Genomic DNA, 12,701 nt, shown 5'->3' with positions numbered 1-12,701 from the left:
AAACCCCATATACTCATCCAGAAGTCTTTTAAAAGACCCCAGCGAGTTCGCCTCCACCACCACTGACGGCAGCCGATTCCATTCACTCACCACCCTCTGAGTGAAAAACTTACCCCTAACATCACTTCTGAACCTCCCTCCCCGCACCTTAAATCTGTGTCCTCTCGTAGCGACCATTTCAAACCGGGGAAATAGCCTCTGAGAGTCCACCCTATCTATTCCTCTCAACATTTTGTAAACTTCTATCAGGTCGCCTCTCAACCTTCGTCTCTCCAGGGAAAAGAGTCCCAGCTCCCTCAACCTAACTTCATAAGGCATGCCTCCCAGTCCAGGCAACATCCTTGTAAATCTCCTCTGCACCCTTTCAATAGCTTCTACATCTTTCCTATAGTGAGGCGACCAGAACTGCGCACAATACTCCAAATGAGGCCTGACAAGGGTCTTATAAAGTTCCAGCATTACCTCCCGACTCCTAAACTCAATCCCTCGATTAATGAAGGCCAGTACACCATACGCCTTCTTGACCACCTCCTCCACCTGCGAGGCCGATTTAAGAGTCCTGTGGACCCGGACCCCAAGATCCTTCTGCTCCTCAACACTACTCAGACTTCTGCCCTTAATAGTGTACTCGTTCATCCCGTTGGTTCTGCCAAAATGGACGACAACACATTTATCCGCGTTGAAGTCCATCTGCCACTTCTCCGCCCAGTCCTGCATCCTATCTATGTCCTGCTGCAACTTTTGCCATCCTTCCAGATCATCCACAACACCACCGACCTTCGTGTCATCAGCGAACTTACTTACCCATCCCTCCACTTCCTCATCCAGGTCATTTATGAAAATGACAAACAACAAGGGTCCCAGAACAGATCCTTGAGGCACTCCGCTGGTGACTGACCTCCATTCAGAAAAAGCCCCATCCACAACCACTCTCTGCCTTCTGCAGGCAAGCCAGTTCTGGATCCACAAGGCCAAAGGCCCTTGGATCCCATGCCCTCTCACCTTCTCAAGAAGTCTTGCATGGGGGACCTTATCAAACGCCTTGCTGAAGTCCATGTACACTACGTCCACGGCACTTCCTTCGTCAATGTGTTCAGTCACATTATCGAAGAACTCAACTAGGCTTGTAAGGCACGACCTGCCCTTGACAAATCCATGCTGACTATTCCTGATCATGTCAAACCTCTCCAAATGTTCGTAAATCTTGTCCCTCAGAAGCCTCTCCATCAGCTTACCAACCACTGAGGTCAGACTCACCGGTCGGTAATTTCCCGGGCTATCTCTGTTCCCTTTCTTAAAAATAGGAACTACATCCGCAATCCTCCAATCCTCTGGAACCTCTCCCGTCTCCATTGACGACGCAAAGATCATCGCCAGGGGCTCTGCAATCTCTTCCCTCGCCTCCCACAGTATCCTGGGGTACATCCCATCTGGTCCCGGCGACTTATCTACCTTGATAGAATTCAAAAGTTCCAACACATCCTCCTCCTTAATATTCACGTACTCAATCCTTTCCATCTGCTGCAAATCCATAACAAAATCTCCCAGATCGGCTTCCACCGTGAATACTGAGGCGAAGTACTCGTTAAGCACCTCCGCCATTTCTTCTGGTTCCACACAAACCTTTCCCCCCTCACCTTTTATCGGTCCTATCCCTTCTCTTCTTATCCTTTTACCTTTCACATATTTATAGAAGGCCTTGGGATTCTCCTTAATCTTACTCGCCAAGGTCTTCTCATGACCCCTTCTGGCTCTCCTAATTTCCCTTTTAAGTTCCCTCCTACAGTCCTTATACTCCTCAAGATCTTTAACATCTCCTAATTCCCTGAACCTCTTGTACACCTTCCTTTTCTTCCTGACATTCATACTAACATTTTTGTAATTGTTAACAACAATCAAAAGCTGAAGGAATGAGACTGCACATTTGTTGTGGTTAATGTTCAGTGCCAGAGATTGAATGGTAGTAATTAACAATTATCACATCATTAAAAGGTTACTTGACTTGGAATGGACAAGACTAGACATTCTGTGGTGAGTTTAATTCATGTATACTGTGAAAATGTAGCAACTTCACAATAATCAATATATTTCAAATATCAAACCAGACAACAATAAGCATTTTTGTGAAGCTAGTGGTTGAGTGTACTAACTTGGACAGCAACCATCAAATATCCATATTTAAAATATCCATATTTAATGCCACATTTTCTTCTAATGTGAAGTTGCTATACTACCTGTGCATAAAAAAATGGCAACTGCCATTAAGCTATTATTCTGAAAATATGGACCACTCTGTTTTTATTATTGTAAATAGGATATTCACATTTCAACTGTGTATAATGCACTCCAACACTGCACATTTGCTATTTCCGTAAAATGTTTTTCAGTCATTTCAATATATAAGTAGCTTATATATTTAAACACAAATAGATCTTAAATTCAATCATATGCTGGCATACAGGAATGTGACTTCATAATTGTGGATATATCGCATTAATTTTTATAACAATGTGGCTTAAATTAGTCTAAATTTTAAAAATATAATTTTTACCTCAGAAAAAGATGATTGGTGAAAAGAAAGCATATGTTAGGGTATCCTTATATCTTCAGTAAACTTTTAGATGCAAAAACATTTCTAAGAAAGTAATTACCTTTCAAATCACAAGTTTGCATTGGAGACAAGTAATATATTAATACTTCAATTCGTCTAATCTAAGCCAATGTGTGTTGCCAATGTATGAATCAGCTTTGTCTAAGAAACTGACTGACATCTAGTATTGGATGAGCAGAACTTTCCCTCAATTAAATTCTGGAAGGACCTTTGAGTGTTGGCCACAAACTCTGTTCCCTCTGCACCGATTCTTTCTCTCTCCCTCACCAATGTCTGAGCTGTATCTATCTATCAGGCAGTTATAAATTAGGTTGGAATATTACCTAAGGAGGCATGGTAGAACATAGAACATTACAGTGCAGTACAGGCCCTTCGGCCCTCGATGTTGCACCGACCAGTGGAACCAATCTAATGACCCTCTAACCTAAACTATTCCAATGTTATCCATATGCCTATCCACTGACCATTTGAACGCCCTTAAAGTTGGCGAGTCCACAACTGCTGCAAGCAGGGCATTCCACGCCCTTACTGCCCTCTGAGTAAAGAACCTACCTCTGACATCCGTCCTATAATTACCACCCCTTAATTTAAAGCTATGTCCCCTTGTGTTAGCCATCACCATCCGAGGAAAAAGGATCTCACTGTCCACCCTATCTAACCCTCTGATCACCCTGTATACCTCAATTAGGTCACCTCTTAACCTTCTTCTAACGAAAATAACCTCATAAGACCTCATAAGACCTTTCCACCATATCAGGCAACATCCTGGTAAACCTCCTCTGCACCCTTTCCAATGCTTCCACATCTTTCTTATGGTGCTAATGGTAGCACAGTGGTTAGCACTGCTGCCTAACAGTGCTAGGGACATGGGTTCAATTCCAGCCTTGGGTCATTGTCTGTGTGGAGTTTGCATGTTCTCCCCATGTCTGTGTGGTATCCTTTGAGTGCCCCAGCTTTCTCCCAAAGTCCAAAAGATGTGTGGGTCAGGTTGATTGCCATGCTAAATTGCCCCTTAGTGTCAGGGGATTAACAGGTAGGTGGGGATAAAGCCTGAGTGGGGTTATTGTTGGTGCAAGTTTGATGGGTCAAACAGCCTCCATCTACACTGTAAGGATTCTATACATTTGCTGCTGTGCATTTGTAAAACTTGGCATAATTACGTCAGTTTCCCATAATATTGCAGCTGGCTGGGTACTGCAATGAGCAGCCCATCCACCATTAAAAAGATGGGTAACTGAGCTTGTTAACAAGCCAACTGGCTTGCATATTATGCTGTGCAAGCCATAATAGGGTTGGCATTGGCAGGTGAGCAAGAGCGGGGAGTTTGTTTATTTCACTGTCTAGGTGTAAAAGCAGAAAGGGGAAAAATGAGTATGTCTTTTGGGGGATGCACTGTGTGCACCGGGACACGTCTCTATAGATAATACGCCCCACTTTGTGCCTTCCCACCTGGCCTCCAAAGGCCAGATCCACCCTCTTAACCCTCCCCACCATAGGGTGCTCGATCCCTCCCTAGCCAAAAATGCAAGAATCACCTGAGTCTGGATACTTGAGGATCCATTCATTGCTCATTTCATCATGGGATAGCTTGCATTGAGGGGCAGATTGCTTTGCTGTGAGGTATCCTTTTTTAAAAATGAGTAAGTACATGCTCCCGTCCACCAACCCTCACCCCTGGAAACTCCAATCCTTGATGTTTTATTTGACCGTGTGCTGAGCTACTGACTCCATATCACTTCTGTCAGCAAGGGTACTCAGATTCATCTTATCTACCCCGCCTCAACTCTGAAGCACAACTATTCCAATGTTCCCCTCACCAATCTGCCATCTTTCAGTCTCTGTAAACTTCAACTCATCTAAAACTGCACTAATATACCATGATGACTACATCTATGTTCATGGTGGTGGTGGACCTCTCAACGGATTGAAAGTCAGAGCCTGCCTCCACAATGGGGGCTGGGCCAGTGGGGTGAGGCTAACCACTGGTGGGCCTGCAATCAGGCAAAATGAGGAACTACAGAAAAATTGGGATAATAAGTTCTTTGCTGGGGCAGGTCAGGATCGTTCTAGCAAATGTGGGGACTGTGTTTAATAGGTTGTGAGGGTAGTGGGGTGGGAGTAATAGTGAGACAAGTGAGGATGACCATATCCACTGGACAGATGTCTCCTTTGGGTCACTTTTCTACATTGGTTCGATTCCAGAAATGTTCCAAATTTAAAATTTTCATCCTTGCCTTTGAAATCCTCCATGGTCTTTCCATTCCTGTAATCTTGTCCAGGTCTGCTACCCTCAGAGAACATTATTTTTCTCCCATTCTGGTCTCTGGCATATCCCCTATTTCCTTTGCCCCTCTTTTAGTGGCTATGCCTTGAGCTATGTATGTTCCAAATTCTCTTGCTATGTCTCTTCTTAAATTTCCCCCTTTGGGAAGCTTTTGCTTATCTGTCTGAACATCTCCACTGACAAGCTTTGTCTGATAAAACTCCAATGAAGCACCTTTTTACGTTAAAGGTGCTATTTAGCTGTTGTTCATTTCAACGTTGCATGACAGCCGGCAGTAGGCAGTGGGATTGATCTTATGGCCTCATCCTGCCTGCCATTCAGCGAGGTGAGGTCATAAGATTGTGTATGAAGCAATATTTCAGAAACGCGCCTAGTGTCAAGTGGGTTTCCATCTTACCAGTCACTTTCTCCAGGCATGAACATCAACTTGCATGCATTTGAATGTACTTCAATATAATTAGCAAGTGTGGCACGTAATCATTCCTCCCTTAGTTACGCTAGCTATCTCATCGGTCACACATCACACTGGTGAGAATTACAGCTGCTCTGAGTAAGTGAGTTTCAGGTGCAGTACTGATGAAGGCGATCAAGGAGTATCACCAAACAACAACCTCTGGGGCACAGTGGGGAGATCTCAACCACAGCCATGATGTAGGGTGGGGTGGGGAGCTTGTACAGTGATTACAGAGGGGGGCGGGTGTGGTCGTGCCAGACTGAGGGGTGGTCATGCTGGCCTGAGGTTCCAATGGTCAGCAATCGGTGTTGGCTTGGGGCTTGTGTTGCACGCTGTGAGGGTCCCTGGTGCTGTGAGGCAGCAGTGCTAACCACTGTGCCACCGTGCTGCCCAGTTGAAGTTGTTGAACTCAACATTTGGTCCAGAAGGCTACAAAGTGCCCAATCGGAAGATGAGGTGCTGTTCAGTATAAATCTTGTTTGACTTACAGTTTGATTTGATTTGATTTATTATTGTTACAGGTATTAACATAGTGAAAAGTATTGTTTCTTGCATGCTACGCAGACAAAACATACCGTTCATTCAAATATGTGAGTTTCAGGTGCAGTAGTGATGAAAGCGATCAAGGAGTATCACCGAGCAACAACCTCTGGGGCACAGTGGCGGGGTCTCAACCACTGCAAATTCGATAGGGTCTTTTAAGAGACTTCTGGATGAGTACGTGGGACTTAATAGGATTGAGGGTTATAGGTAAGCCGAGTAGGTAGGAATATGATTGGTGCAACTTGTGGACTGAAGGGCCTGTTTTGCTGTAGTTTTTTCTATGTTCTATGTTCATAGAGAAGGAAACAACAGAGTGCAGAATGTAATGTTACAGTTATAGCTAGGGTGTAGAGAAACATCAACTCAACGCAAAGTAACTCCATTCAAAAGTCTGACACCAGCAGTGAAAAAGCTGTTCTTGAGTCGGTTGGTACGTGACCTCAGACTTTAGTATCTTTTTCCCAAAGGAAGAAGATGGAAGAGAGAATGTCTGGGATGTGTGAGGTCCTTAATTATGATGGCTGCTTTGCTGAGACAGCAGGAAGTGTAGACAGAGTCAATGGATGGGAGACTGGTTTGCTTGATGGACTGGGCTACATTCATGATCTTTTGTAGTTCCTTGCGGTCTTGGGCAGAGCTGGAGCCATACCAAACTGTGATACACTAGAAAGAATGCTTTCTGTGGTGCATCTGTAAAAGCTGGTGAGAGTTGTGGCTGACATGCCAAATTTCCTCATCTTCCAAGCAAGTAGAGACGTTGGTGGGCTTTCTTAACTATGGTGTTGGCAAAGGGGGAACCAGGATAGGCTGTCGGTGATCTGGACACCTAAAAACATGAAGTTCTCAACCCTTTCTACTTCATCCCTATTTATGTAGACGGGCACATTCTCCTTTACACTTCCTGAAGTCGATGACAATTTCCTTTATTTTGTTGACATTGAAGGGGAGATTACTGCTGCTACACTAGTCCACCAGATTCTCTACCTCATACACGTACTCTGTCTTGTTTGAGATCCGACCCATGATAGTGGTGTCATCTGCAAACTTGAAAATCGAAAATTTGAAAACTTGGCACAGTAGTTAGGACCGCTGCCTCACAGTTCCAGGGATCCAGGTTCTATTTTCGGTCTTATGTGATTGCCTATGTGAGTTTGCATATTCTCCCCGTGTCTGCATGGGTATCCTTCAGGTGCTCCAGTTTCCTCCCACAGTCCAAAGATATGCGGGTCAGGTTGATTGACCATGGTAAATTGTCCCTTAGTGTCAGGGGGATTAGCAGGATAAATGTGTTACAGAAGATGGGGATTGGGCCTGGGTGGGATTGTTGTCTGTGTGGTCTTGATGGGCTGAATGTCCTCCTTCTGCACTGTGGGATTTCTATGATTTTCCTTGTCTTCAGCTCTGATGAAAGTGTTTCCAGACTCAAAACATTGGTCTACTTTTTATCATAAAAAGTCTCACAATACCAGGTTAAAGCCCAACCGGTTTATTTGGTAGCAAAAGCCACTAGCTTTCAGTGCACTGCACCTTTCTCAGGTAAACTTACCTGATGAAGGAGCAACGCTCCAAAAGCTAGTGGCTTTTGCTATCAAATAAACTTTTTGGGCTTTAGCCTAGTGTTGAGAGACTTCTTACTGTGTTCACCCCTGTCCAACGCAGGCATCTCCATATCATGACTATTTTTTATCCATAGATGCCGTCAGGTCTGCTGAGATTTTCCAACATTTTCTGTTTTTGTTTCAGATTCCAACATCTGCAGTATTTTGCTTTTATATGAATGTCATGCACATCATTCAGGGAATGTGCACAGTAGCTTCATTTGCAGAGCTTTAAACACCAGCCCAGGCTGCCAGGATGGCTCGTGGGGGACAAGATCTACCTCTGAAGTGCAGAGGCCTGAGACCAATAAGGAGATACATTATAATGGGGCCCACACGGCCACCTGGTGCATTGTCCAGCAGGTTCCGTTGTCTGAACTGCTGTGGTGGGCCCCTCAGTACAGTCTCTGAGGTTCTCCTGCATCATCATGGTCTACTGCTTGCTCCACAACCTGACACAACAGCAGGGAGACTTCCTGGAAGAGGAGGGGGCCAACCAGGTGGATGCACCTAAAGAGTAAGAGGCCCATGAGAATATTGAGAAGGAAAAGGCCAAGGAGAAGCAGGAAGATGGAGGACATGCAGCAGCAAGGGGCTGGTAGGAATGGTGAAGAAGGCCCTTTTCGCCACAAAATTAAGGGGTGTGCGATCCACCGCCTCCTACCCTCACCCCTTGGAGCTTGCAACCTCTCCCACCAATCCTTGTCTAAACTCCCTGCCACGGATCCCATTGACCAGCACACAGGGTGAGGGGCCTGGATTGGCCATATTAGCGAGTTACACATCCAGGCAGGAAGGAGGGTGATGGCGACTCGCTGTGAGGCAAGCTGTGATACAGTCCCAGTACCACATAGGTTGACTCCTACCTGTTCTATGGCCCCACACTGATGCTCGGGCCCACATCTAAGGGAGGGTCAGAGATTCAACCAGATTCTGGTGGGTGCTGGAGATGCCATGCCACAGTGAGCCTACAGGGACCCATTGCTGAGACTGCTTGGGATGAGTGCTTAGAGTCCCATTCCAGTCAGGGGTCTGACACAGATGTTGGGAAATGGGGATTACATAATTGGTGGGTTAGAGGGCCTCTCCCATGCAGAATAACACCCTAAGCCCGTCTGGATGTGGTTGCCCCTGTGGGAGGTAAATCACAGGCAGATTAATCATAGCTGTGGGGTGCAATAATATTTAGTGGTGATATTGAACACTGTAATAAAAAGTGTGTGATTCTAAACAATGCCTATTTTCCTAAACTTAACTCGTGCAGTTCTTCACCATGTCCTTTTGATGACCCTACAACTTCTTAATCTTTTGGGGCCTACTGTTACGTTAAGGTGTTCCCCCAGGATGTACATGAGAGGTGGAGATGGTCAGCTGTGTTCATCTGTGGCCTGTGATGTCCTCGGCAGGTGTCCCCTAGAGGGTCCTGAGAGTGGGCCATGCTCTTGAAGCCTGCAGCCATGACTCACCGTGTCACAAGAATGCTTCCCAAGCCCTGCAGCCATAACACACTGTGACTCAGCCATGCCTTGGACTTTGCCACCCAAGGTGATCATTTCTGGATCCAGGCTTTCCACTGCAGATACCATCCTTGCTGTGTTGGTCTGGGTACATCACAATGCCGGCCATATTCCTGTACTTGCAGTCTGTGGGGCTTCCTCCTAATAGCTTCGTAGATGCTGCGATATTGCTGACAGCTGCAGCTCTGCTGCTGCATCTCCAGCAGCTTAAGGAGAACAAAACGCAGAGGCCTGGATTCTGGCTTGGGGTCAGCTGAATTCAAACCTCCAGCAGACCCCACGTATCTGATACATGTCTGATTCCTGCCTCCACCCAATGTACATCAACGGCTGTGTCGTGCACACCAGAGAGTGACCCAGAAACCCCAGCACTAACTCATCCCACTGTGGTGAGAGTATCTGTGCTGGTGAATTGTGTAGTGGAAGCTTGTATTGATTGGCTGGTGCTGGGCTTGGAGGATTCCTGGAGCTCCAAACTGTCATGGGATGTCTCAGTGGGAACAACTGGGTACATCAGATCATATCCTGAAAAAAGGTCACAAGGTTCAATGGAAGGGAGTGACAAGTATCTGGGCAGCAAACCACTTACTTAAGGTGTGTCGTATGAATGAAAGATTGGCAGATATTCAAATTCCATGTCGCACTCTGACCTGGCTATGGCTTACAGTCCTGGCCTCCTCCTTCAACCCTTGCCAGATCAAGAGCTCTCTCCTAAAAGGGAGTGAGAATTTGCAGCTCAGGGACCCCACCTCCTGCTTTCTCCCGATCTCAGCAGTAATGGGCCACCTTCTCCTGTGGGGACAGAAGGGGGGCTGAAAGCCTGATGACTGAAAGGGCACAAGGTGTCGCAGATGGGGCAATCGAGTGGCGAATGCCGGGACTGTGCCTTAGCAGGCAGGGGTTGTGATGGGGGGGGATGGCAGAGGCATTGGAGGCAGGCTCTAGGGAGCAGGGTGCTAGAAGGTCGCAGGGTGTTAGGGAGTGGATCGACACTCCAGGTGCGTAAGACGCAGTGCCGGATTTAGGCATAAGCTAAACAAGCTACAGCTTAGGGCTTCACAAAATTTCAGAAGGTTTGCAATGAAGAGAACATTTAAGAGTGGATACCAGAAAAGAAAAAGAAAGCACCAGCTTGAAGAGCAACTCAAAATTACCAAAAGTTTAATCCAAAAACAGATAAGGATCTACAAACCCAAGGTGATCAGCAAAGTCCAAAACAAACACAGCCCCTAGTGCCTCTGTTACTGATACAACAGAGTCTGGAATCTCAGCTGAGGAAAACACTGGAAGTGATGCAAATGTGAGCGTTGTAGAGCCCACATCCACAGTTGAAACAACAAAATTCACAAAACTCAATGATGTAGGTCAATGGGGTGTCTTAGCCAAGGATGAACTCTTAGGCTGGGTCCTTTAGAGTCCTTCAGAGTGTCAACACTGGAACGGCCCATTTGAAAACTCAAAGCAGTCATTCAAAAATCAAGATAGATATTGTTCAAAAGGTCTTTTTCAATCCAGAAAAATTAATGGTGAAATATACCATTGGGAATGGCTAGTGTACCTTCCAACAACTTGGCCGTGTTTACCGCTTTGTCTGCAAGCTCTTTTCAACATCAACTGCAGTACTAGCTTCTGGTGGGTTTTCTGGCTGGCGAAATCCCATTGCAATTAAATTTTATGAAAACTCTGAAGAGTATAGAACAGCTTTGCTGCCATACTTGTCAAGAAAGCGTGTTCAACCTGAGACTCCAGAACTAATAGAACAAATAAAAACTGAACAACAGTAGTGGTGACATGTGCTTGAGCATGTTGTTGCAGTGATATGCGCATTAGCAAAATGTGGGCTAGCTTTTAGGGGAGACAATGAAACTTTTGGATCACCAAATAATGGCAACAACCTTGGCCTGTTAGAATTAGTTGCTCAGCTTGATCCAACCACAAAACAATATAGAAACAGAAGATCTGGGTCTCCTTCATATTTGTCTAAGACAATATGTGATGAACTTATTCAGCTTATGGGTAATTCAGTAAGAGAATCAGTTTTGGATGATTTGAGAAAAGCAGGCTACTTCAGTTTGTTTGTGGACTCTACACCAGATCTTTCCCACGCGGATCAGCGCAAGGATATTTTGGCCCTGGAGGGAGTGCAGAGGAGGTTTACTAGGCTGATACCGGAGTTGAGGGGGTTGAGCTCTGAGGAGAGGCTGAATAAACTAGGCTTGTACTCGTTAGAGTTTAGAAGAATGAGGGGAGATCTCATTGAGACGTATAAGATGATGAATGGGATGGATAGGATAGAGGTGGAAAGACTCTTCCCGCTCAAAAAAGACAGTAGGACTAGGGGGCACAGCCTCAAGATAAAGGGGGGGCGGTTCAGAACGGAGTTGAGGAGGAACTTCTTCACTCAAAGGGTGGTGAATCTCTGGAATTCTCTGCCCGTTGAAGTGGTGGAGGCTGCCTCGCTAAATATTTTTAAGAAGCGGGTTGATGGGTTTTTGATAAGAGAGGGGATTAAGGGTTATGGGGAGAGGGCGGGAAAGTGGAACTGAGCCACGACAGATCAGCCATGATCTTATTGAATGGCGGGGCAGGCTCGAAGGGCCAGATGGCCTACTCCTGCTCCTATTTCTTATGTTCTTATGTTCTTATGAAATGTTATAGTAAGATATGTATCATCTGATGATGGTTTACCTGTTGAACGCTTTCTAACTTTCCTAGAGTTGGAAAATCACAGTGGTGAAAGTATGGCAGATACGGTGATGGGCTAAGTAAAGACTGCATAGTTGATTTCAGTAAGTGCCGAGGATAGTCATGATAATGCAGCAAATATGGCTAGTAAATACAAAGGAATGCAGCAAAAAATTCTAGAGAAAAACAAGCACGCTACGTATATTCCCTGTGCCGGATATTCACTAAATCTTGTTGGCTGTGCTGCAGTAGATTGCTGTTTAGATGCAGTAAACTATTCTGCTGTTGCGCAAGAAATATAAATTTTCTTTTCATCTTCTACATAGAGCTGGGCTGTGTTATTATCATTCTTGAATGCAGACTCCAGAGTGCCAAAGAATGTTAATTATCGGTCTGACACTAGGTAGAAAGCACATGCCAAAGCTGTGCCTGCCGTAAATAAGAGTTACAAGTCAATCACCGATGCTCTAAGTCATCTCCATACTAATGAGAATGAAAAGGGTGATACAAGAAGATAAGCTGGTACTCTTCTGGAAAAAATGGAGGAACTGGAGTTTGTTTTTATGCTACACTTGTGGATTTGTTTGTTGAAGGAGTTTCACAAAACCAGTAAGGCTCTCCAGGATCCACAGATTGCACCTACCGCATGTGTGAATCTGTACTCAACACTTTCCTATTTTGTGAAAAATATTCGAGAAAACTTTGATGATATTGAACAAGAAGCTAAATCCAAACTGTCTGATGTAGATTACAAGTGTGCAGAGAAAAGGAGGAGGGTGAGAAAAAAAACAAGCTTACGATGGAACTGCACCTGATGCTGATGAAGAGCTTTCTCCAAGACACAAATTTCAAGTGAAATCCTTCATTCCTATAATTGATGTCCTTGAAGCAAGCTTGAAAAGAAGAGCAACAGTCTACAATTATGCTGCAAACTGATTTTCATTTTTAGTTGATTTAGAAGCTTCAGAGGCACAGCTGTGTGAAGTAGTAGAAACTTTGATGAAAAAGC

The sequence above is a fragment of the Carcharhinus amblyrhynchos genome, chromosome 1, assembly GCF_965287045.1.
Source record: "Carcharhinus amblyrhynchos chromosome 1, sCarAmb.v2.hapA, whole genome shotgun sequence".
NCBI classification, from domain to species: domain Eukaryota; kingdom Metazoa; phylum Chordata; class Chondrichthyes; order Carcharhiniformes; family Carcharhinidae; genus Carcharhinus; species Carcharhinus amblyrhynchos.
This window is presented reverse-complemented; position numbering follows the sequence as displayed.